At 40.1% G+C, this 27,031-nt stretch overlaps 2 long non-coding RNA genes across 3 annotated transcripts in view; one reads left to right on the forward strand and one right to left on the reverse strand.

The window, feature by feature from the left end:
- The window catches only part of LOC117201930 (uncharacterized), a 452,276-nt gene that overhangs the window by 422,281 nt on the left and 2,964 nt on the right, over positions 1-27,031 (reverse strand). The gene's annotated exons all lie outside the window — the stretch shown is intronic.
- On the forward strand, positions 2,361-25,879 carry LOC125964656 (uncharacterized). 2 transcript variants are annotated; one of them, XR_007477890.1, is made up of 5 exons: positions 2,361-2,565; positions 15,307-15,489; positions 16,101-16,159; positions 22,013-22,161; positions 25,663-25,879. It is a non-coding gene; the product is annotated as an uncharacterized LOC125964656 (long non-coding RNA). The 2 variants fall into 2 exon arrangements; XR_007477889.1 differs by lacking the exon at positions 2,361-2,565 and adding an exon at positions 4,678-4,738.

Genomic DNA, 27,031 nt, shown 5'->3' on the forward strand with positions numbered 1-27,031 from the left:
ACATCATTGTGCTAGCCAATTCTTCTTCACCAAACTGCTCTGGCCAAAATGTTTTTGGTCGTATCACCTAGACTCCTAAAGTATGAGTTACACACTCATTTTGAGGAGGAACATAGAGAAGAAGATAAAAGAGCTTGAAGAGAGAAAGTAATGAGATGTGTTGAGACCACTGTTACTTTAAAGACATCTGAATTTACTGAGAGCATTCTTGAGGGTGTGAGGGACCATGGCCATTACAGAGAAATCTCCACAATTTCACTCTTCCCCCTCTCTTTCCTCATACCTCCCCCCTTCCAGACAGCATCCCAGATTAAACAGCTGCCATTATGTCCCCCAACATCCTACAAACTTAGACTACTTACTTCTCATTTTTATGTTAAAGTTTATATATTACAAACATTCTCCTTCATGTTGTAGTGCCCGTCCTATCAGTTACAAAGCTCTCAGCTGCCTGTTACCCTCATTCAAGCTCACTCAAGTGACAAGGAAATTTGTTATTTCACATTAACATAGTCCAGAAGTCAAGAAAGCTTCTGGGTTTCCTGGTTCAATCACAGGTCCGTGTCATGAAGAGCCTTCTTCTATCTCTCCACTCTGCAGCCTCAGGGTATCAGTTTTGTACAGAGACTGCCTGTTTGCATGGCTGAAAAGGACTACCAGCAACAACCAGAAAGAGAAGGAGAAAGTTGCTTTTCCAACCATGGAATACAGTCAACACTCCATATCCCCAGGTTCCACATTCTTGGATTCGACTGACCGTGGATTGAAAATATTTGGGGAAAAAAATTCCAGAGTTCCAAAAAGCAAAACTTGAATTTGCCAGCAACTATTTACATAGCATTTATAATTGTATTTAAAACTATTTACAGAGCATGTACATTGTGTTAGGTATTATAAGTAACTAGAGATGATTTAAAGTATATAGGAGGATATGGGTAGATTATACAAAAATACTATACCATTTTATATAACGGATATGAGCATCTCTGGATTTTGGTATCTGTGGCAGTCCTGGAACCCATCCCCCAAAGATACTGAGGGATGACTATATAAGGCTTCCATTTAGTCTAATGTGATCAATTTAGGACACACATTCTCCCTAGAACCAATAACAGCCGCCAGGAAAATGCCGTGTGCTGACAGACCTAGACTCAGAATAATTAAGTTTTAACCCCAGAGCTGGGAAGGTGGTCTCTGAATAAAATCAGGATTCTCTTAGGAAAGAGCAAAAGGGAAGGCATGCTGAGTAGGGAACCAACTGGATCCAATACACCCTTGCTGCATTTTTCTTTTATGATTCCTTCATTCCATATTGATTAAACTACCCAGACAGCTGCTGCCTTTCCACCTCACTGGGTTTTGTAGGTGAATTACAGTATGGTGGTGAAGAGCTCTGGAATTCCAAGGTCATGGTTCACTCCCAATTCTGCCACTTTCTTCCACTGTGAAAAAGCCTTATGAGTGTCAATATATTATTTGATCTCTCTGTGCTTATCTTCACAACTGTAAAATGGGGTAGTCATAACTGCTATTTCATTGGGCTGTTATATGGATTCCATAAGAGCCTATGCAGTACCTGACTACAGTGAAGTTTTGGCAAATGTTAGTTTCTCTTATTAACATTAGTAAATTAATTTTCTGCAAAATGGTAATCTTACCAGTGGTTCTCAAAGCATGGTCCCTGGACCAGCAGTGTCAGCATTGCCTGGGGACTTATAAGAAATGTGCAAGCTTCAAAGCAAACCAACTGAATCAGAAGCTCTGGGGGTGGGGCCCAGCAGTCTGGGCTAACAAGGCCTCCTGGTGATTCTGAAGCACATTCAAGTTTGAGCACCATGAATCTACACCAGCTCTACCTCCAGCCAAATAGCACCAGTCACCATTCCTAGAAAGTGCTTTGCAATCCTTCGTCAAAATATCTTTGCAATTGGTTATCCCTCTCCCTGCTGTGCTCTCTCCACTGTATCTCTAGCTTTAAGGCTCAGCCTGAACATTACCTTACACTGATGCTATATCTGCCTGGAATGCTCTTCCTCTAAATCTTTCCAGGGTTGAGTCCTTCTCCTTTCCAAGGTCTCAGATTAAATGGCACCTCTTTACAGAGACTTTCTTGCACCACTGAGTCCAAAGTAGCCTGAGTCTCTTTCTATCATATGACACTGTTTGATTGTTTCCACAGCACTTATCACTATCTGGCTTTGTTATTTATTTATTTACTTGTAAATTGTCTTCCTCCACTCATTAAGATATAAGATCTGTAGAGGTAGAGACCTTGTCTACCCACCACTATATAGATCCTTAGCACCTAGAATAGTGCCTGGAAAATAGTAGGCACTCACTAAATATTTGTTACATGAATGAATAGACAAAATGACAGCGAGAGTTTTGTACTACCAACATAAGGGCCAAATGAGCTGTGTCATGCTTCTCACATGATTCAAGTCACCACATTATGATGCTAACAAACAGATTCAGAAGTCTGTGTTCTAAGGTCAAAGAATTACAGCTCCCACATGGTACAGAGGGCAGGAAGTCCCCAGTTGCTTCCCTCCTCCATGTAAGCAGGTAGGAAACCACCCAGACAATTGTATTTGCTCTTTTCTGTATATCTGTCCAAGCCTTTCCCCATGGTCTTGGTGGTTTATTTGTTTAATTACCCTGACAACTCAGAAATTTCTTCTGCCTCCACATTAAGCCATTTTTCCTGACATCATGATGTTTCTAGAGATGAGCAATTTGTCCATCTCTACCTCATAATAACCCTTTACCTCTGTAAAGCGAGTAATGAAGTCAATCCTCAGCTTTCTTTTTTCCAAAGTGAGTGACTCCACCTCCTTTTAAAGCTCCTCTGAGGGTCCATTTTAAAATGTCTAATGCTCTCCTATGGATCCTCTCCAGCTTTCTCCATTATTTACAAAGTGAGGACATTCAAACTGGGAGCAATGATAAAGATTCAGAACGTTTCTTTTTTATTAAATTAAAGGTGCGTGCAAACTCTGTGCAGCAGTGATGAAACCTAGAAATATTACGACATGAGTTCAAGTCCCCACTTAGCCACTTATGATCCCTGTGCCTTGGACACATTGTTGACCTTTCTGACCCTCACTTCGATCCCTCTAAAATGGGAGTTCTCATTCCTCAAGATTTTTGTGACAATCATGTAAGAAAACATATATGCAAGTGTAAAATGTGAAATGCTTTACAAGCACAAGTAACTGCTGAAAGACAGAGTACTTTTCATTTCTCTTTAAAAAGTCAATGGATGCAGAGGTCATTATTAATAAATTCTATTTTATATCAAGAAAGAAAAGGTACTAGCTCTAAGGGAGAACACTAGCCCCATCCCCATTAGCTCTTTCACGGATCCACTTAGATGAAGCAGAGCCCATGCTCACAAATTCCTTTAGCTCATTAGAGCACTGCACACTATTTGTTGACATTCACTGGAAGAATGGCTGCATTGGAATTTCTGGAAAGAGTTCTTTTACATATCAAAGGGAATCAGAATAAATAATTTTAGTTACAAGCAGTATATTCTCCTGTTAAAAAAACAGATTTTTCATCATGGTAAATGTGGTGGCCATGAGAATGTACAACTACAGGGAGCAAAAGTGACCAATGCCCCAGCTGCTGCTCTGAAATCTATCACTTCTTTGTGATGAGGCCACACATCCCACGAGCTCTTCCCAGCCGATTACTGAGCTCAACAGGAACAGTTTGGGTGTTCCATTCCTGAAAGATAGGACATTCAAGGACTCCTCTATTGGTTGACTTTGGTTCAAGGTTATCTCCCCTGCCAAAGTTTCCTTGGATGTCATAGCCATCTAAGATGCTTCCACTCAACATCACTACCTCTCTCATTCCCTCAGGTCAGACCTCCATCATGTTCTACCAGCTCTGCCATCTTCTCCAGTCCCACCCTGTTTTCTCTCACAAGTATTTCCCCTAATAAAATCTGGCATCTTTTTCTTGGAAGATCCAGACCAACATTGTAAAGAAAACTCTAAGTTTTCAAGGAAATTTTGCATCTATAATCACATCTATTCCTTTTAAATATGCAATGAATTACACAAATGGGAAATTGGAGTCCCCACTGTTTAAATGAAGAAATAAGTAGCTTGGCCAAGATCAATTACCTCATTTTTTTCAGTAGCTTCTCTATCTCCTAGCCTTCCATGCTCAATGGAAGAAAAAAACTTTAAATTTACTTTCCCTTTTGATTATTATTTTCCTAGCATAAACAACAACAGCACCTACAATTTATTAAGCAGGCAGTGAATAAGCGCTTTACATATATTCAATTTTTCATTTAATCCTCACAAAAACTCAAGAAGGTAGGTACTTCTCCCTTTATACATGTGAGGAAACAGCTTCAAAAAGTTAAGTAAGCTTCTCAAGATCACTCACCTACAAAGTAGAGGACCCAGGACCAGCCCATGACTCTAAATCTAATGCTATTAGCATTAATAACAATATCTCAAATCTGTAGAACATTTTACTAAGCACTTCTAGATATATTAAGAAGTGGAACTGACACCCACCAGTAACTCTCCCTGCAGAAGTCTAGAGAAGACAAGAGCTAGGGAAAGAAACAGGGGTGACAGGAGCTGACAAGGTACAGGCAAGGACGAGAATGACTAACCTTCTCCCAAATGCTTTAGCTCAGGTGGCAGAAGAGTCACTCATGGCCATCGGTACTCCAAGGGCCCTTACTTCAAAGAAAGCATGGGGGGGAAAAGTAAGTTTTTGTTAAAGAGATTACCATAATATATTTTCCCAAGTAATCTTCCTAAAATGATTAGATGGAAACCAGCTTCCTACCACCTATCAGCCATGCAATGGAGAAGAAAGCATCAAGCACTCAAGGTTCTCCATGATCCAATTCTTAGCCTCCTCTCCAACTTCATCTCCTCTCCTGCTGTGTTTTACCTGATGCTTAAATACAACAGCATCCACACTGTGCTGTCACATGCCTCTGTACATTCGGTCATGCAGTTCACTGTCTAATTCATCCTTCCTTCCCTTCCTCCGGCTAACTCTTACTCATTCCTCAGCAACTCAGCTCAGCCACCATATACTTCAGGAAGTCTTGTTCAACACCTAGGCTGAGGAAACCCAAAGAACCCCTCCTCTGTGCTCCTTTATCTTGACCCCAGTGCTTACCTCACCTCAACATTTCCTTTATTATGTTGAGATTATCTCCCACTAGAAAAACAAACAATTATTTTTCCTTAAAACATCATCCATACCTCTCCACTCAGGCCCATAAAGTGCTTCAAGGGGGATCCTATGACAGGCAAGAGAAGATCAGGTTCCATGCTCTGGCTTTCTAGGCCCTAAATGATATGGTCCCTGATCTTCTCTCCAAACTCCCCCTTTTCCCCTTGCTTACTAACTGTCATACCACTCTGCATTCAGATCCATTACCATGCCAACCCTATTTTGCCTTAAGACTTCTTTCCTCCACTCTTTGTAGAGTTGTGCCTTTTTATTCTCCAGATCTCCACTTGAATGTTGCCTTCTTAGAGGTGCCTCCCATATCCATCTCTAGAACTATCATTATTCTCTCCCATTGTTCCCTATTCCTTCTCCTCATTGCAACCACAAAACTTTATAAATAAGATATTTATTCATTTATTTATTTGTTATTTAATTCTTGAATTTAATGGAAAACACATCCTCAACTCCTCATGCTACTTGAGAGCCAGGATCCAAGCTTATTAAATTGTATTCTTCCAAGGTGTTTGGTGCAACACTATGTCCTCAAATTTGCTGAATAAATGAATGAGCAAGCAAAGTTCAAGAAGAACATTAAAAGAGAGGGAATTACAAAATAGCAGAGATTTATAGAAGTTAAATATTAGTAGTTTCCATAATGACTTGTGTTGAGGGAACTCTAAGTGCTTTCTAAATATTAATTATATTCTATTCACAGGAAAAACTCATTATCTCTAACGTACAAGCAAAAAAGGAAAACCAAGTGAAGTGACTTTTCCAAAAGCAATATAATGAGTTAAATAGGGAGCTTTGGTCTTGACTCTGAATAGCTTCATTTTATACCATCTTGTTCCCAAAGGATATGAAGTGGCTTTGAAAGACACAGACAGTTACACAATTTAGAGTGTCCACAAAAACAAAACAAGCCAGTTGCTCAGAAGCACGACTATTCCTGGTACAAGGTCTGAAAGAAACTTTTCCCTTGGGTCCTCACAAAGAGTAGCAAACCACATCCTCAATCACATCCTCCAGGACATGCAGCAGTGGGGCTCACTGGGTTGTTTGCTAGCATTCCTCAGTGTGGGCTGATGGCACAAGGCCAAGGTTCAGATCCATGGAGCAATTCTCCAAGGAGCCAAATCAAGACAGCCCAGGTGTGCAATTCTCTGATGGTCTCTCTTAATCCAAAAAGACATCTGGAGATTCTGGAGGAATCATTTAACAGCACACCCTTCTTATGTTGGGCTCTGTGAATTTTACTTCTCACGTGAAAACTTCTAATAAGTATTAAGTAATAGTGAATTGAAAGTGACCAGCATCCAGAACACAGTCAATGCTGTGGAACTATTGAAAGTTCCATATGATTTATCAGTCAAATGACCTGGAAAAGGTATAAGTTAAGCTGCTGTAATAAGGAGACCCCAAAATACAGTAACCTGGATAAAACTAAAGTTTATTTCTCACTCGTGTAACAGTGCAGGTATAGGAGGGTTGCTCAAGACAGGTGGGAAGCTCTGCTCCACAAGGTCATCTAGGGACTCAGGCTGGCAGTGTACCTCTACCATCCTTAATAAGCAGCTTCCTTTCAGTCTAAGACAGCTGCTCTGGTTGTTGCCATCTTAGAGTCAAAGGAAAGAAAGAGAGTAAAAGGCAAACAGCTTCCTTGTAAAAATGTAATCTAAAAGTTGTACACATCAGTTGTTTGATCATTTAGTGACATGGACACACCAACTTGCAAGGAAGACTGGGGAATGGAATCTATACCTGGACAGCCTCATATCTGCCTAAAACTCAAGGAGATTATATTACTTCCAGGAAGACTAGGAGAGTGGATAAGGGAAACCATAAGACTATGCCACTGGGAATTGGCATCTGCTCAAACAGAATTATCCTCGGATTAAGGAACAACCCACTACTAGCCAGAGGGAAATAAAGGCAGACACCTGTTACAAGTTCAAGTTTTCTATATTCATGTGTTCTGTCCAGTGCACAGACAATTAAGGATCAAGACCCCAAAGTTCTACATCATATGCATGGCTACACTCATTTTAGCCTGAAAAAAATTTTAAGTTGTTGTTTCTAAATGCCAACTAAAACCGTAGAAGAATCAATACAGCCTCCATGCATTAGATATTAAGAACTGTCATAACCTGGTGAACCCTCCAAGATAAACTAATTGCAAAATGTAAGGGAAGGTAAACAAATAAGATGACAACCACATAGGATTCTTAACTCTAAGCTAGTTAAATGTCAGAGGACTTTTACTAAAACTCAGTAAATTGGTTTTGGAATAGTTGATCTTAGACGACTTCCTTCTGGCAGCCATTAGATGACACCAACAGTTTGTCTGTGGAGGTATTCTTAGTTTGAAACAATAAAAATCATGATGAGGTCAGCATATTGGTATTCTCTCTGTCTAGGGAGGTAGAAAACATATGCCTATCTCATCCAAAGGGGATGTCACATTATTACCATACAAGTTTATAAAAATTGGGCAGCAGGATTTATCACTTACCCCACTGAAAATCATCTCCTCCCTCAGGAGACTGCAATTGTCTCTGCTGACTTAAATGGTAGTATTAAGGTTTAGAGTCTATATGAGCTTTAGTCTATATGGACATAGATTTTCTCCCATAAGCAATTCCTTCCAGTGGAGTGAAAGTTTAAGAAAAAGTCAATAAAAGCTAAAGCTCTTAGTTTGTTCTTCCTAATTTTCTCCACAAGGTGGTAAAGAATGTAACAATGATTTAAAGTATTTAAAGCTGACCTACTCCTCATGTAATAGATTTGGCCTAAGAAGTCCACATGTGTACTTTGAAAGAAACAAACAGGTACTTAGTCTAGACATCAGGTGGGTAAGTATACAGGTCTACAATTCGGGAGGAATAGGTGGTTGCTCTGTTAAATACAGAGGGGCCTACATGCTATCAGTAGGCATGCTTTCAAGTATGCCCTCATTACTAGAACAAATAGCCAATGTAAACCCTGACTAATTTGCCTTAAACATCAGTCAATGTCCTTCCAGCTGTGGTCTTCCAAGACATGATGTGATCACATGTATGTACACTTGTATGTATAAAGAATGATGCATCTACCAGAGCTAGGTTCTAATCAGCACAATTTGGTAAGGGGAGAAGGAAAAGAGAACTAACATTGGTTGACCATCCCTATGTGCCAGGGGTAATACTATACCCTTTATCTTTGTTTTTGCATTTATTTCTCACAACAACCCTGTGAGGCAAGCATTATCATCACCATTTTAGAGATGAGGAACCTGAATCACAGAGATGTGAAATGACCTACCCCAGGTCACACAGCTTGTGCACAGAGAAGCTGGAATTCAACACAGTTTGATTGCACAGTTCATGCTCTTTCAAATAAACCACACTGCTGATATGGAATTCTACTTACTCCCCCACTTTGGGCACCACATTGTTGACCATGAATGGGGCTTGGGTCTACGAAGTTCAGGGAGTGGTCCCTAAAGGGCCTTTTCATTCCACTAGAATTCTTCTAGCAGTCTCCTTGTCTGTCTTACTTGCTATTACACACATCACCTAAAATAGTGCCTGCACCTTCTCCTCCCCCAGAAAAAGGTTTTTAAGTGAATGAATGATTGAGACTAATCACTTTCTTGTAACAAGGATAGTATACAATTTCTAGAGAATTCCCAATGTGTCTAACCGCTTGGATCTCAGCTTGAATCTCTTTAAAATATAAATTCTGTCTGCAATGTATTTCATAAGATTCAACAACTATTTCTAGTATTATTCATTTTTTTTAATAGATCTTTATTGGAATATAATTGCTTCACAATACTGTGTTGTTATCTGTTGCACAACAAAGCGAATCAGCCATATATATACACATGTCCCCATATCCCCTCCCTCTTCAGCCTCCCTCCCATCCTCCCTGTCCCATCTCTCTAGGTCATAACAAAGCACCGAGATGATCTCACTGTGCTATGCTGCTACTTCCCACCAGCCAACTATTTAACATTCAGTAGTATATATATGTCAATGCTACTCTCACTTCGCCCCAGCTTCATCCTCCCACCCATGCCTCAAGTCCATTCTCTATGTCTACCTCTTTATTCCTTCCCTGCAACTAGGTTCATCAGTACCTTTTTTTTCTTTTTTTAGATTCCATATATATGCATTAGCATACGGTATTTGTTTTTCTCTTTCTGACGTACTTCCCTCTGTATGACAGACTCTAGGTTCATCCACCTCACTACAAATAACTCAATTTCATTTCTTTTTATGGCTGAGTAATATTCCATTGTATATATGTGCCACATCTTCTTTATCCATTCGTCTGTCGATGGACACTTAGGTTGCTTCCATGTCCTGGCTGCTGTAAATAGTGCTGCAATGAACATTGTGGTACATGACTCTTTTTGAATTATGGTTTTCTCAGGGTATATGCCCAGTAGTGGGATTGCTGGGTTGTATGGTAGTTCTATTTTTACTTTCTTAAAGAACCTCCATACTGTTCTCCATAGTGGCTGTATCAATTTACATTCCCACCAACAGTGCAAGAGGGTTCCCTTTTCTCTACACCCTCTCCAGCACTTGTTGTTTGTAGATTTTTTGATGATGGCCATTCTGACCAGTGTGGGGTGATACCTCACTGTAGTCTTGATTTTCCCTTCTTTAATAATTAGTGATGTTGAGCATCTTTTCATGTGCCTCTTGGCCATCTGTATGCCTTCCTTGGTGAAATGTCTATTTAGGTCTTCCACCCATTTTTTAAACGGATTGTTTGTTTTTTTGATATTGAGCTCCATGAGCTGTTCATATATTTTGGAGATTAATCCTTTGTCCATTGATTCATTTGCAAATATTTTCTCCCATTCTGAGGGTTATCTTTGTGTCTTGTTCATGGTTTCCTTTGCTGTGCAAAAGCTTTTAAGTTTAATTAAGTCCCACTTGTTTATTTTTATTTCCGTTACTCTACGAGGTGGGTCAAAAAAGATCTTGCTGTGGTTTATGTCAGAGTGGTTTTCCTATGTTTTCCTCTAAGAGTTTTATAGTGTCTGGTCTTACATTTAAGTCTTTAATCCATTGTGAGTTTATTTTTGTGTATGGTGTTAGGTAGTGTTCTAATTTCATTCTTTTACATGTAGCTGTCCAGTTTTCCCAGCACCACTTACTGAAGAGGCTGTCTTTACTCCATTGTATGTTCTTGCCTCCTTTGTCATAAATTAGGTGACCATATGTGCGTGGGTTTACCTCTGGGCATTCTATGCTGTACCACTGATCTATATTTCTGTTTTTGTGCCAATACCATACTGTCTTGATTGCTGCAGCTTTGTGGTATAGTTTGCAGTCGGGGACCCTGATTCCTCCAAATCAGTTTTTCTTTCTCAAGATTGCTTTGGCTATTCAGGGTTTGTGTTTCCATGCGAATTGTAAAATTTTTGTTCTAATTCTGTGAAGAATGCAATTGGTAGTATCATAGGGATTGCACTGAATCTGTAGATTGCTTTGGGTAGTATAGTCACTTTCACAATATTGATTCTTGCAATCCAAGAACATGGTATATTTCTCCCTCTGTTTATGTCATCTTTGATTTCTTTCATCAGTTTTATGGTTTTCTGACTACAAGTTAGGTAGTAGATCACCTCCTTATGCAGGTTTATTCCTAGGCATTTTATTCTTTTCATTGCAATGGTAAATGGGAGTGTTTCCTTAATTTCTCTTCTGATTTTTCATTGTTGGTGTATAAGAATGCCGGAGATTTCTGTGCATTAATTTTGTATCCTGCAACCTTACCAAATTGATTAGTTCTACTAGTTTTCTGGTGGCATCTTTAGGATTTTCTATGTATAGTATCATGTCATCAGCAAACTGTGACAGTTTTATTTCTTCTTTTCCAATTTATATTACTTTTTTTTCTCTGATTGCTGTGGCTAGGACTTCTAAAACTATGTGGAATAAGAGGTGAGAGTGGACATCCTTGTCTTGTTCCTGATCATAGTGGAAATGCTTTCAGTTTTTCACCATTGAGTATGATGCTTGCTGTGGGTTTCTCATATATGGCCTTTATTATGTTGAGGTAGGTTCCCTCTATGCCCATTTTCTGGAGAGTTTTTATCATAAATGGGTGTTGAATTTCTGTCAAAAGCTTTTTCTGCATCTACTGAGATGATCATATGGTTTTTATTCCTTAATTTGTTAATGTGGTGCATCACACTGATTGATTTGTGTATACTGAAGAATCCTTGTATCCCTGGGATAAATCTCACTTGATCATGGTGTGTGATCCTTGTTATGTGCTGTTAGACTCTGTTTGCTAGTATTCTGTTCAGGATTTTTGCATCTATGTTCATCAGTGATATTGATCCATAATTTTCTTTTTTTGCGATGTCTTTTTCTGGTTTTGGTGTCAGGGTGATGGTGGCTTTGTAGAATGAATTTGGGAGTGTTTCTCCCTCTGCAATTTTTTGGAAGAGTTTGAGAAGTATCAGTGTTAACTCTTCTCCAAACGTTTGATAGAATTCACCTGTGAAGCCATCTGATTCTGGCTTTTTGTTGGAAGACTTTTCATTACGGTTTCAATTTCATTGCATGTGATAGTTCTGTTTATATTTTGTAATTCTTCCTGGTTCAGTCTTGGAAAATTGTACCTTTCCAAGAATTTGTCCATTTCTTCGTGGTTGTGCATTTTACTGGCATACAGTTGTCTGTAGTTGTCTCTTATAATCCTTTGTATTTCTGCAGTGTCAGTTGTGATTTCTCCTTTTTCTTTTCTAATTTTATTGATTTGTGTCCTCTCCCTTTTTTTCTTGATGAGTCTGGCTAAGGGTTTATCAATTTTGTTTATCTTCTCAAGAACCAGCTTTTAGTTTTATTGATCTTTGCTACTGTTTTCTTTGTTTCTATTTCATTTATTTCTGCTCTGATCTTTATGATTCTTTCCTTCTGCTCACTTTGGGTTTTCTTTGTTCTTCTTTCTCTAGTTGTTTTAAGTGTAGGGTTAGATTGTTTGAGATTTTTCTTGCTTCTTGAGGTGAAATTGAATTGCTATAAACTTCTCTCTTAGAACTGCTTTTGCTGTGTCCCATAGGTTTTGTGTCATCGTGTTTTCGTTGTCATTTGTTTCTATGTATTTTTTAATTTCTTCTTTGATTTCTTCAGTGATCTCTTGGTTATTTAGTAACGTATTGTTTAGCCTCCATGTATTTGTGTTCGTTACAGTTTTTTCCTGTAATTGATTTCCAATCTCATAGCGTTGTGGTCAGAAAAGATGCTTGATATGATTTCAATTTCCTTAAATTTTCCAAGGCTTGATTTGTGACCCAAGATGTGATCTATCCTGGAGAATGTTCCTTGTGCACTTGAGAAGAAAGTGTATTCTGCCACTTTGGGGTGGAATGTTCTATAAATATCAATCAGATCTATCTGGTCTATTGTGTCATTTAAAGCTTGTGTTTCCTTATTTATTTTCTGTTTGGATGATCTGTCCATTGGTGTAAGTGGGGTGTTAAAGTCCCCTACTATTACTGTGTTACTGTTGATTTCTCCTTTCACGGTTGTTAGCATTTGCCTTATGTATTGAGGTGCTCCTATGTTGGGTGCATAAACATTTATACTTGTTATATCTTCTTCTTGGGTTGATCCTTTGGTCATTATGTAGTTTCCCTCCTTATCTCTTACAACAGCCTTTATTTTAAAGTCTATTTTATCTGATATGAGTGTTACTACTCCAGGTTTCTTTTGATTTCCGGTTGCATAGAACATCTTTTTCCATCCCTTCCCTTTCAGTCTGTATGTGTCCCTAGGTCTGAAGTGGTCCCTTGTAGACAGCATATACATGGGTCTTGTTTCTGTAACCATTCAGCCAGTCTGTGCCTTTTGTTTCGGGCATTTAATCCATTTACATTCAAGGTTATTATCAATATGTATGGTTCCTATTACCATTTTCTTAATTGTTTTGGGTTTGTTTTTGTGGGTCTTTTTCTTCTCTTGTGTTTCCCGCTTGGAGAAGTTTCTTTAGCATTTATTGTAAAGCTGGTTTTGTGGTGCTGAATTCTCTTAGCTTTTGCTTGTCTGAAAAACTTTTGACTTCTCCACCAAATCTGAATGAGATCCTTGCTAGGTTGAGTAATCTTGGTTGTAGGTTTTTCTCTTTCATCACTTTAAGTATATCCTGCCACTCCCTTCTGGCCTGCAGAGTTTGTGCTGAAAGATCAGCTGTTAACCTTATGGGGATTCCTTTGTATGTTATTTTTTGTCCTTCCCTTGCTGCTTTTAATATTTTTTCTTTGAATTTAATTTTTGTTAGTTGGATTAGTATGTGTCTTGGTATGTTTTTCCTAGGGTTTATCCTATATGGGACTCTCTGTGCTTCCTGGACTTGGGTGACTATTTCCTTTCCCATATTAGGGAAGTTTTCAACTGTAATCTCTTCAAATATTTTCTCAAACCATTTCTTTTTCTCTTCTTCTTCTGGGACCCCTATAATTCGAATGTTGGTGTGTTTAGTATTGTCCCAGAGGTCTCTGAGATTGTCTTCAATTCTTTTCATTCTTTTTTCTTTATTCTGCTCCTTGGCAGTTATTTCCATCATTTTGTCTTCCAGCTCACTTATTCATTCTTCTGCCTCAGTTATTCTGTTATTGATTCCTTCTAGTGTATTTTTCATTTCAGTTATTGTGTTGTTCATCTTCGTTTGTTCTTTAGTTCTTCTAGATCTTTGTTAAACACTTCTTGTATTTTCTCAATCCATGCCTCCATTCTATTTCTGAGATTCTGGATCATCTTTACTATCATTACTCTGAATTGTTTTTCAGGTAGATTGGTAGATTGCCTATTTCCTCTTCAGTTATTTGGTCTTGTAGGTTTTTACCTTGCTCCTTCGTCTGTGACATATGTTTTTGCCATCTCTTTTTTTTTTTTTATGAGTGGGATTGTGTTCCTGTCTTACTGGTTGTTTGCCCTGAGGCTTCCAACACTGGAGTTTGTAGGCTATTGGGTAGAGCTGGGTCTTGGTGCTGAAATGAGGAACTCCATGAGACCTCACTCCGATGAATATTCCCTGGGGTCTGAGGTTCTCTGTTAGTCCAGTGGTTAGGACTCAGAGCTCCCACCGCAGGAGCTTTGGCCCAACCCCGGGCTTGTGAACCAATATCCCGCGAGCCATGTGGGGTGGCAAAAAGAAAAAAAAAAGAGAGGACAATAACAAAGTAAAAAATAAAATTAGACTAGGAAACTATCAGCTATGTTAGAAAGAATATAAAAATAAAAATATAGATGAATAACAACCAGAAGGTACTTCAGTACAATAGTAAAAAAGAGGAGAAGGGAAAAGAAAAAATAAAGAAAAAAAATGAGGGGAAAGGCCTTGGCTGTGGAGGGCGGGGCCTAAGCAAGGGTGAGGTTTGGGAAGTGGGTGGGGCCAATGCTTAGAACCCACAGGCCCTGAGGGCTGTGTGGGAGGCGGCTTAGGCTCAAGGAACAGAAGGGGCCCAGGCATGCCCCCCACCTCTGGTCTCAGAGAGCAAGGGACCTCACCTGGGAGCCCATCAGGCTTCCTAGGCTTGAGTGGGTGGGGCAAACGCCCTCCTCTCCTCTCCTGCTCCTCCTGGAGGGCCCCTGCCACCTGCCTCTCCTGATCTCCCCAGCCTCCCTCCTCTGCCCCCAGGACCCACTCGGCCTGGATGGGGCTTTGGAGGGGTGGTACCAACTTGGGAGCTCAGCAGGCTCCCCTACTCGAGTGGGCCAGGCAATTGCCATCCGCTCCTCTCCTGCTCTTCCTGGAGAGTCCCTCCCATCTGCCTCTCCTGATCTCCCCAGCCTCAGAGGCACCGATCCTGTCTGGCCTCCACTTCTCCTCCCTGCTCAGTCCCCCTACATTCTACCGGTTCACTTTGGGGTTCCTCCCATCTCCTTGGGCGTCAGAGTCCCCCACCAGCAGCTGGCAGGTGCCCTAGTTGTAGGGAGATGCTAACTCCATGTCTTCCCACACTGCCATCTTCTCATGGGCTCCTCTAGTATTATTATTAAACTGTCATTTATTGAGCATTTACTATGTTCATGGTATTGCCCTAGGTATTTATAAGCATTATCCCATTTACTTTCACAGTAACTCTACAAAGGAGGTGCTTATTTCATTCATGAAAAAGCTAAGGTGTAGAACGATTCAGTAACTCAAAGTACTTGACCGAAAGCTGTTCAACTCTAAACACCAGTGGTGGACCTAAAAATTTAACATCTGAAACAGAACCTTTTTTAAAATTTCTACTTTTATACAACAAAATTATTTCCAGTAAGTATTATTTTTAAATAATTGATTCAAAACATGAATAAATTTCAATTTTAAACATATTATTCAAGGTCAGTAGGATATTTCACATATACACTAAAACTTGCATCCACTAACCAAAAAGATTACATCTCACAGTTCATATGTGGTCTGACTGTTTTAAATTTTAAGCACAATATGACTTAAATTCTGTTTCTTTGTCTTCACAATCACTGTGCTATTTATCTCAGATCTTCCATTTAAACACAGGAATAGGTGCACTACAGGTATTGGAGACACAAAGCACATATGAGATGAGCAGTAAAAATTCCAAACCATTATGAACTTACTCTCAAAGCCAACACATGTAGCTGAGTCCATGCATACTAAGCACAAATTACATAACTCAGAGTCTTTTTAATTAATGTAGAAGACAAAGGATAAGACACAAAAATGTGCTACTGTGAAGCTTACATGTATATTATTAAGTTACCCTAGTCACTGTTTAAAACTTAGAACAAAAGATTTTCTCAAGGTGTGTTGTATCACTGACGTTGAAAACTGCAAATGCATGTGATAATAAAATGCAAAACAACTTTTAATTCTTTTTATTATTGTCTTTAAATTCTCTATAGACAACACACCTCATATCACCTGCACCTGAGGCTGACCCTTCCCACTACCACTCCCCTTGGTAAGTTGCTGACACAGACAGCTCTCAATCTCCCAGTCACATCTGTACTTACTATCTATTAACTGAGCTCAGTTATGCTCTTTCCTATTCGTCCTTTAAATACATGGTAGAAAGACCAGTTTTTCTCCAATATGGAGCCCTATTAATAACTTTCCGCTGTTTAGAAGGAAAGAAGAGTTCCTGGCCTGAGTTACCTTGAATATCCACCCATTACTCAGTAAACCTCTCTTTAAGGTTGCTTCCTGTGCACAACTTAGAAAGGGCTGCCTCACTGTAACCACAAGAGCTACAATCTTCTTCCTGTCTTTGTTAGTTTCATGTTCTCTTATTGTAAACTATGTGCATAAATTAGCATAATCTGGAAAAGTGGAAAAATCCCTACAGTCACTGTCCACTTAGTGAAAAGCAAACTCATCATCTTTAATATTCTTTTCCAATGGCTGAACATATCCAAGAATCCCTCTGAAAATGTAGCCTAAAATAAACTACTAAAAACAGACTATGAATTAGAGGTGAGAGGGGAGAAAATAGGAATAAGAAGAGATTTAGAATAATTCTGATAAAGTCAGGAAGTTTTGTGAGAAAAAACAATTGTGCTTATATTATTTTTTGTGCATTATACAGTATCATATATGTATGCCATATATGTTAGAGAAAATTCCTAGTGTCTATATGATCTCAATAAATATATCATGAATGAATGAGTTTGTAAAATAAATATTAGTTATACTGAGTCAGAATATTTTGTCATCTGTAGCTCTTTCTCCTACAGTGATTCATGTAAATTGCAGCCAGATTATAATATTTGTCCCAAAGGGAATTTAATCTCTTGACAATTCTACTTTACTAACACTCATTAATCCCTACAGTAAATTGAGACAGTTAATACTCATAAACTTCCCTATTTTGGAAATGGTGATATCAAGACATGGTGACAGGGAATAATTCCCTTGAGTGCCTCAGGGTGAGAGACAAGAAAGGAGATGAGGGTGGATCCCTGAGACTTGCTAGGAACAGAGCTCCAGGAGGAGTCACAGAATCTTAAGGTGGAAGGTACCTCAAAAGCTGTCTCCTACCTTCCTTAGCAAATGCTATGAACACACTAGAGTCTTTAGACTCCACTAGCAATACCTCCAAGAACAGTGAGCTCGCCACCTGAGTTGAACCATCCTACTTTGGGACATCTCTGACTAATAAATTCTTCCTTATGTTGAGGTGAACTCTGTCACTTGATACATTCTACTCTTCATTCTGAGGCTGAGCAGAACAAGTCTAGTTTCTCTTCCGCCTGAACTGCCTTCAAAAATATTAAGGCAGCAAGCATTTTGCAGTTGATTGACCCAGTTCTTTCAACCAGTCCTCGTGTGACGTAGTATCAAGTCCTCTCACCACCCCAGTCACCCGCCCTGTAATAACTTGTCCATGCAGGAGGGAAGACTTTGTGATCAAAGGCATGTCTCCTATAAAACTGGACTTTGCTAACTCATCCTTGTTTTTCTTTGCTTGTTTCTTACTCAGAAGCAAAGAAAACACAAGACATCAGAGAATTTCTGCTCTAGATCTTCCCAACAATGCCAACTTTCAATTCATTTTCCAGCAACCAAAGTGATCTTGTGGTTAAGGTTCCACTGATTTAGACAATGTCCTGCAGAGCATAAAATATAAAGTGGCTCTTCAGGCAGTGAAGGATGAAGTTTCAGTCAGAGGTCACCCACCACCTTATTAAAGAGAAGAGAAAGATTTTCTTTCTTCACAAAAAATTTTATGTGACTAATTTTTACATAAATAACCCTAGAGTGACGGTAATGAAAATTAAAATGAAAACACAGGGCTCCCCTGGTGGCACAGTGGTTGAGAGTCCACCTGCCGATGCAGGGGACACGGGTTCGTGCCCCGGTCCGGGAAGATCCCACATGCCGCGGCGCGGCTAGGCCCGTGAGCCATGGCCGCTGAGCCTGCGCGTCCAGAGCCTGTGCTCCGCAATGGGAGAAGCCGCAACAGTGAGAGGCCCGCGTACCGCAAAAAGAAAAACAAAAAACAAATACTCAGAATTTCATCAGTCACCAAAATGTCCTTTTCATTTTTCTGTTTTGCCTACCAATTCTTGCCCACGTGCATAAACATATTTATATTTTCATTTTCATAATCATAATTTAAATGTAATTTTTGATTCATCATGTTAAACGTAACATTATATTGTAAGTTTTATTCAACATGCTTCACGATTTTTACAGTTACTGTTATTATGGATATATAATATTCCTCAGAGTAGACAGATAATAATTTACTTAATTCATTCTCTAAGGCTTTTTAATGAATTTCCAAAATGTTATTACAAACAGTAGTGCCACAAACTTCTTAACGCTTACAGCTTTTTCATTCTTTAGACAAAATACCATTATCCCCATTTTACAGACTAGTAGATCAAAAGGGATAAGTATTTTTATGCCTCAAAAAATATTCTGACAATGAAAACTATTTTTTTTAATGGACTGCTTAGCCCTATGAGATAAGAATATCTATTCCTCACTGGGAGTCTAGTATGCACAGACTCTGCTCTGAAGGATTTAAGAATTGAGTTCAATTTAACCCTCAGTAGAACTTAAGAGGAAGGTGTTTTATCCCAGTGGTAGAGGAAAAAGAGGTTTAGCTGGAAATACTGAGAAAAAGTATCATCAGCTTAGAGACTGAGGATTTGAACCCAAGTCTCTCTGGCTTTAAAACCCATACTCTCTGAATCTCAGTTTGCTCAGGTGTAAAACAAGGTATTGAACTAAATATTCTCTTAAGGCTCTCCCAGTTGAAATATTCAGAAGGCTTCTGATAGTTTCAGATCACGATGGTCCTTTCCCAGCACTAATATTCTGTTAATAGAAATTTCCCTTATGGATAACGGGAGAGCTGTTTTAGCACTTCTTTGCTTATGAAAGATGCTGATAGCAAGAATTTTTGACTGAAGCTACTTTATAGCAGTGGTACCTCTGGGTGTTACCTCCATATCAATAACTCTTACAAATGATCTAACACTACCACGTGTAAAATAGATAGCTAGTGGGAACATGTGGTATAGCACAGGGAACTCAGCTTGGTGTTCTATGATGACCTAGATGGGTGGAATGGGGGGGGCGGGGATGGGAGGGAGGCCCAAGAGGGAGGGGATACATATATACATATAGCTGATTCACTTCGTTGTACAGCAGAAACTAACACAACACTGTAAAGGGCTTATACTCCAATAAAAATCATAACTCTTACAAATGATCCTTCCTATTATGTGAATTCCCTCCTTTGATTATTGTGTGATAATACTATAATTTTCCTCAGTCACTACTAAGTCTCTTGACAAAGTGCTTCACTTTTTGAAACATACCTATATACTATCTTCCTGACTCTACCAGGAACTTATTTTGGGTTTTGTTTCTAAATGCTCTCCTGTCATCAAATGAGTTTTATCTAAGCATCTATGTATAATACCTAGAATTTACTCTTGAATCACTTGGGGAAATAATCTATGACATGTAATTTCTTTAGCTCAGTGCAATTTACAATCTTAGATTATATAGTTTGAAGGAAGAGACTCCCTGTCTTTGTAGTTTTAGCTTCGTCTGACCATTCATCTGATATCACATAGCCCGTGTATCTTCCACACTCTGTATTTTCTGTACATACTATTCTCTCAAACAAATTCTAAAAAAACTCTAAAAAACACACCCTTAACTACCATCCTGAACTCTCTTCCTGAATGAGCTGCAACTCACCACAAGTGTCCAGGAATGATAAGAATGACCATCAGTCCAGCAAGCTAGAGAGGGAACAGCAGGACACGACCTTCATCTATCACTGGTTAAACTGAGAAGGGAGGGAGTTCCATCTTTTGGTCTCCTTTGCTCTCTTTCAGCCTGAAGGTTCTCTACTCCCAGCTATTTGCATTTTCAATCTATAATCAACAGCATTGTCTTTCTGATGATTGTACATGTAGGAGGCTAGGCTTAAATCTGGTGTTTTGTAACTGAGATGCAGGGAAGACAGGCAAAAGCCAGGGGAGAGACAAGAGACAGGGGAACAGGGAGCAGACATTCCCATCCTACCTGATTTCCTTTCCCACAGAGCCCACTGGTTGACACAGAGGGTGTTCAGATTGCAAGAAGAAGGGGGCAGGGAGTTGGGGGGGGAGAGAAGAAAATAAAAGTGACTATATTTGCTTAAACAGAACATAAACAAACCAGGTACACAATGTCTTTGTATAACCCCTGTTGCTAATAAACACATAAGCAATCAAACTGCATCTGGGATTTTGCAAATAAAACAATAAAGACAGTCCCTGCCCTCAAGGGGCTGCTGGTCTGAATTCCACAAAAATGACACAACAGTTGACTGGAAAGGCAAGCCTGGCTAGGCAGGCAAGAGGAGGGATCCATGAACAGAGGAAAAGCTTGCTCGGGAAGCTCCTGAAGGGAAAGTTTGGGTATCTCCAAACTTAAATCCAGGCCCAACCTCTGACTCCCATCTGTGAAACAGGACTAACTGTAACCACTAGGTGAGATTATGGAGTGAGAATTTGGTGAAATAAAGTATGGAAAAAGAGCTCTGAAAACTATGAAGAAACATGCAAATATAAATTAAAATAAAATTTGAGGCTTGGAAGCAGAATTCCCTTAAAAATGTCATTTTCAGTCTTTGGAGGATTGATACTCCTCTTACTTTCTTGTGCCGCTACTGTTAACTCTCTATTAATATTCATTGAGCACCTAGCTACATGCCACCCACATGTACATGAATTAACTTTAATCCTCCCCAAAACCTGCCAGGCAAATACCATTATTCCCAATTTACAGATAAGGAAACATGGCTCTGATGAAGATGATGACAGAATTAGAATAAATTTTGCTCATTTAATCAACTTTCCGTCATTTTCTCAGTCTTTTTTTAGTATTTCTTTCAACATATTTCTACCAGTATACTGAGATTGAGTATTAAGATCCCAGCCCCATTCAATAATTTACTTTACTTCATTAGTTCATTCATTCAACCAATATTTATCAAGTCCCTACCAGGTGCCAGGGACTGCCCTAGGTGCTGCGAACCTGTGTTAAACAGAAAAGAGAAGGGCTCTGCTCTTTCGGAGTTCACTTCTAGATGTAAGAGACAGATGATAAATAGATAAACAAATACATCCACGTGATACTATCACATAGTGGAAGGTGTTATGAAGAATATTTAAATACATTCAAATGATGACAAAGTGAATGAACAAAACTGTCATTTACCCTATTAAAAAGTTTATACTTTTGGGACTTCCCTGGTGGCACAGTGGTTAAGAATCCGCCTCGCAATGCAGGGGACATGGGTTCGATCCCTGGTCTGGGAAGTTCTCACATGCCGTGGAGCAACTAAGCCCGTGTGCCACAACTACTGAGCCTGTGCTCTAGAGCCCGCAAGCCACAACTACTGAGCCCGTGCACCACAACTACTGAAGCCCACGTGCCCTAGAGCCCGTGCTCCGCAACAAGAGAAGCCACCGTAATGAGAAGCCCCCACACCACAATGAAGAGTAGCCCCCACTCGCCACAACTAGAGGAAGCCCGTGCACAGCAACAAAGACCCAACACAGCCAAAAATAAACTTAAAAAAAAAAAAAGTTTATACTTTCCTCAACAAAATGTAAAATGGAATCTGTAAAATGCCATCCGTCTTGTTCTTCTGCCAAAAACAAATGAGCCAAGAGCCAAAGTAAATGCTTCCTGTTAATCAAAATAGCATTATCAATGTCAAGGAATTATACACTTTGGAGGTGTACGATTTCATCCAACAATTCTCCTTAAAACATCCTTGGCTATTTATACCTCCTCTCAGGTTGCCCACCAGCCCAAGGCTATGAAAGAAAATGGAGACAGTTCTGAAGAACTTCCTGTCTGCAAACAGCTCCACTGTGATATAAGCCCATTATTATCAGGCATGATGGGATCCAGAATCTTCATGTTCCCCACAAGGGACACAGAGATGTGAGCATGGCTAATATCAGAAATAAAATAGGGGCACTTTGAGCCAATACGAGAGGGAGACAAATATTCAGACACATCTTGGGGAAGTGTCCTACAAAATCCATATGGATTCTTGGCCAAGGCTTCTTGGTTTATTACCACTGAAAATTAGTTTGGTTTGGTTGATTAACATTGCAAATCATAATATGTACCACAATCTTCTGTGGTTTTCCAATGATCAGAATAAGTTCCAAAACATCAAGCATAGCTCCAAGGCTGTGACATATGTAAATCCTCCTGGTACGTTGCCAACAGAGTGCCCAAGATAATGTGATTAGTGCCTCTAATGAGAATAATTTAACTTCCTCATTTAAAAAAGCACCCTCAGTAAATAAACCTCATTGACAGTTTACTACTCCCCGGGTGGAGAGGTAAAACAGCGAGAGCATAGTATTTGGAGATTAGGGCCTAATTTGAGACATACCTCTGCTATTTCCTGGGTGAGTCACCTTCTATAAGCTACTTATCCTCTTTGAAACTGTTTCCTCATCTGTAAAATGGGGATAGCAGTACCTATCAGTCAGCACTTTTGTGAGAATTAAGTAAAGGAATGTGCATTTACACACATTACAAGGGGCAAAACATCAGACACCTGGTTAGGGTCATTCCTGGGGAGCCCCTGCTACAATCAGGATGCTGTAAGGATGTCTTGCACCCAGAATGTAAGAAGTGTGTCAACCTGGGAGCCCCCACAACTATCTGTGTTCAATACATTTTTTTCAGCCTGAAAAGGCAGGTCATTTAGGCCTTCTAATATTAAAATATATAGTAGAAGTGACAGTGCATTATCTGAGCTCTGCTCATGTCACCATCCTGCAGGTTACCTCAACTCCAAATTAGGTGCAATGAGAATCATCATAAGCACTGACAAATATTTCATTCATCTACTCATTCAATCATTCATTTCCCATCCATCATTAGATGTCATACACTCATTCAGTAAGTATATTCGGAGCTCAGTGCTGTGCTGTGGACTGTTCAACAGCTGGGTTCACAGTCCAGGAGGGAGGAAGGTAACTCAGTGACTGCAATACACTGTGATGAGGGCAATAACAACACAACAATAATAATAAAAGTTAACTCTGCTGATCAAGCTCCTGGTTGTAAGCATCAGACACCAACTCTGGTTTACTTAAGCAGAAAAGAAATTTATTGGAGGGAAAATACTCCTCACAGAATTTCTGGAAAGCTTGGAGGACAAGATGCCAAAAATGGGCAGGAACTAAGAGAGGTCACACAATAGGACCACAGCCAAAATCCCACCACAGGGAAGATCTGGTGAGGACACCGTGGCTGGTCCTGTTTCCGTGGCTACTCTGGAGAACAGGCTGTTCTTGCTGCTGCCAAGTTGAACAGGATAAACCCCTCAGGTAGTGCAGGGAGATGCAACACTGACTATCAGGCTGGGGCATCCGATAAGCTGTGCTCAAGCCCTGGGTCCCAATGGGGAGGGGAAAGCAGCAGCTGGCCTTTCAGCTTTGAAAGTGGACACAGGTGGATGCAATCCTTCCAGGACTCATCCTGAGGGAATCTTCCAAATATGAGAATGGATTTCAGATGCCAGGCAGCGAAATGTTTACTGAGTGCCTTCCATGTGCCAGAGACTGTGCCAAGCAACTTATAGGCAATATCTCACTGGATCCTCAGAGCAGTCCTATAATACAGGTACTTTACTATCACACTTTACCGATAAACTGAGATTTGGCAAGAGGAAGAAACTTGCCAAGTTGTACAGCCAGTAAAGAGGCAAAGCCCTGACTCAAACTCAGTTTTCAACAACTGCTCCACACTACAAAGAGAGAGAGAAGTACAAAGGTTGTTGGGATCACAGGCAAGAAGCCCTTGAATCAGACCAGGGAGTGAGGGAAGGCACCCCAGAGGAAGTGAGGTTGCAATGAGATTTAATGGATAAGAAGTTGGTTAGATATTGCAGGGAGGTGTGTGGGAACTGAGGGTAGAGGCAGTGGGGTTTAGGAGAGGTAACAATTTATGAAAAGAAAAAGTGGCACAAAACAAACTCAGGTTTCTTGAAACCAAACGTTTTTTGTTCATGCAGTACAGCTGAAGAAAAGAGTACAAAAGGAAGGGGTGTGAGTGGGAAATGTGGTGACCCCAACCTCAGGCACATGTTTGTCCCCAGAAAGGATTCCAGGTCATTCCATCATTAAAGAGCGCCCATAGCTAGAGAGTGACACTGGAATTGTTTAATTCCTTTGTCTTCACTGAAAAAGTAGCAGAAATGAAGTGAGCAGAACATCCAGACAACTTTCAGCACCATTTTCCTAAATTAATCCTACCATCCTAACTCTAGAATTTAAAGAGCAAAGAATTTTCCAGGGACAGTAGGAATTCCAAAGAAAGTTCTCAACCTGGAGTGATCCTGAGTACTAAGTGATGATCCAAGTATTTGTGGAGAGTGATCAGGGACCAGCTCCTGACAAGCCTGGCCAAGGTCAGAATTTCCTGAGACCTTCCCCCAAGCAAGATCAGCAAGGAGCAATGCTCAATGCCTGATTCACTCGGTCCAGGCCATTGCCCCAAAGTCTCATCTCACATTAGCATTAGCACCAACTCAGTGGGTAGGCGTGACTGGGTCATGCCTTGTCAGATTAAATTTTCAAGTGCCTTCACTTTTTTCTAAAGAAAGAAGGATATGTTTTCAACTTTATGGAAGGGTATATATCAGCAACTGTTAAATATCTCCAAAAATCCATTCTTTCTTTCTATTTAGTATTAGGACAAACACACGCACTCGTACACACACCTCCACCCTGAGTTTTAGCAGAACACACATCCAATCCACCAGAAACACATTCCCCAGACTCTCTTGCAGCTAGGTGTGCCCATGTAACTACGGTTATCTAATGGTGTGTGGGTAAGAAATGATGTGTACAACTTCTGGTCACTTTCTTCACAGTAAATTGCTTGCCTTCCAATCAGTTTCTTTCTCCCTTCCCAAGGGTTAGAGCATGGACATGTTGTTGGCAAGAAACTGACTATGTAGATGAGGAAAACATTCTAAGAGATGGTGGAGCAACAATAAAGGAAGAACCTAGGTCCCTGAATGACCTCTCAGAGCTGCCCAGCCTTCCCAGGCCATCCACCTACAACAGGACTTATGTAAAAGAGAAATAAGATCCCATATTATTTAACCCACTGTGTACTGGGGTTACTGTGTTACAGCTTAGCCTTTCCCTAACTACACAGGTTTCATCTGAAGGTAATGACAGAAAGCATGTGTTTTTCTTGAAGACATGGAAACCTAAGTTCTAATTCTAGCTTTATCACTAACTAATCATCTGCAGTCAGTTAACTGCTCTAGGTATTCTTCTCACATGCAACAAAGGGCAAATAATATTAATTTTTCAGGTTTTAAAAGAATTATAAATAAAAGACCCTGTATGGTGCTGGTACACAATGAGTGCTATAAATGCTACTATTTTTATTGTTATCTTATTTCAGGTCACTGATAATGCCTGCTGAAAATACCACAGCACCATGAGGCATCCAACTTGGAACTCTCTAAATATGCTTAGAGGACTCCAAAATGCCATGTACAGCCAAGTTTATCTGATAAAACGTGATATGAATTCTATTAGCTGACCTGGACTTCATCCCATTTTTGAACATCTATAGCCTTTCAATTTGGCATTTTGCATGTCAACTCTGCAACTAGAATGTGAGGGGAAGCCTCCACACCTGAGCAACGGGGGTGGGTCTGCACCCACTGAACTCCTGCAGATGGGAGGGAGCTCTCTGCCTGCAGTCAGTGGTTGAGTTAGAGGCTGCTCCTTTCGTTAGTGTGGTATGACTGGTGCCATCTCACCTATGGCTTCTGGGACCAGTTTAGGTGACAAACTTGGTTCAGAAAAGGAGACCCAGGGAAGGACTTTGTCATTGGCTCTACTGGCCTCTTACATTTTATCCAAGAAGTTTCCAGATTTGCAGCATAGAAGGCAGCAGTCACACCTGTAATACTAGCAGCACACCCTGACCAAGTTGTCAATTCTATTCATGAAATTCAAACCCCTGAACCATGTCAGTGCTGATGAGAAGTGTAAACTGCCAATTCTTCAGAGTTCTTCAAATATCCTCTTATCATGTGGAGCACACGGAGTGAAAAGTCCCCTTATGGACTCCCTCACCCACCTACCCACCCACCCCCAGAAAGGCAACAGACTCTTCCATCTGGAGCCCTATGTCTGTCAACTTTTTTTTAACCATTTTCTCAAGGTATGATTGACATAGAGAAAGTTGCTCATATTTAATATATACAACTTGATGAGTTTGGAGATACGTATACACACATGATGTCAGCTTTAAGAAGGAACAAATTCCCCTCAGATCATAAATCCCAGGTAACATTCTAACTGAAATCAATTTTTTCCTTAGGCCTCAGAGAAGCCAGCTGTTTCTGCTCCTGTGCCAGGGTGGATATACTAGCTCATTGTCTGCCACTGGTTCTCCAGAGTCAATTTATGCTGCCTCCTGTTGGCCAACATTTTAAGTAAAACTTCCTTGAGCTCATGGCTAGAAAATGTCACACTGGGTATCAGGACCCAGGCAAGGCTGTGAGCAAGCTTTCAACAAAAATTCAACGGTCCTTTACTGCTGAAAACACTGTTTTGACTTAACTCTACATTGCTGAAGCATGAAGGAATATGAGTTTACAAGGAAACAAAACCCCAAATGCTAAACAATTGTGCCCTCTGTGTGTACAGCAGCACCCTTCCAATTTGTCATTACCTTCCTGTTCTTCTGGTTCTCTCTTATACATAAGACCCCCTGAATCCAACTTGCCCAAAGGTCATTCCATGGAGCTACATAAGGC

Source organism: Orcinus orca, chromosome 6, assembly GCF_937001465.1.
Source record: "Orcinus orca chromosome 6, mOrcOrc1.1, whole genome shotgun sequence".
NCBI classification, from domain to species: Eukaryota; Metazoa; Chordata; class Mammalia; order Artiodactyla; family Delphinidae; genus Orcinus; species Orcinus orca.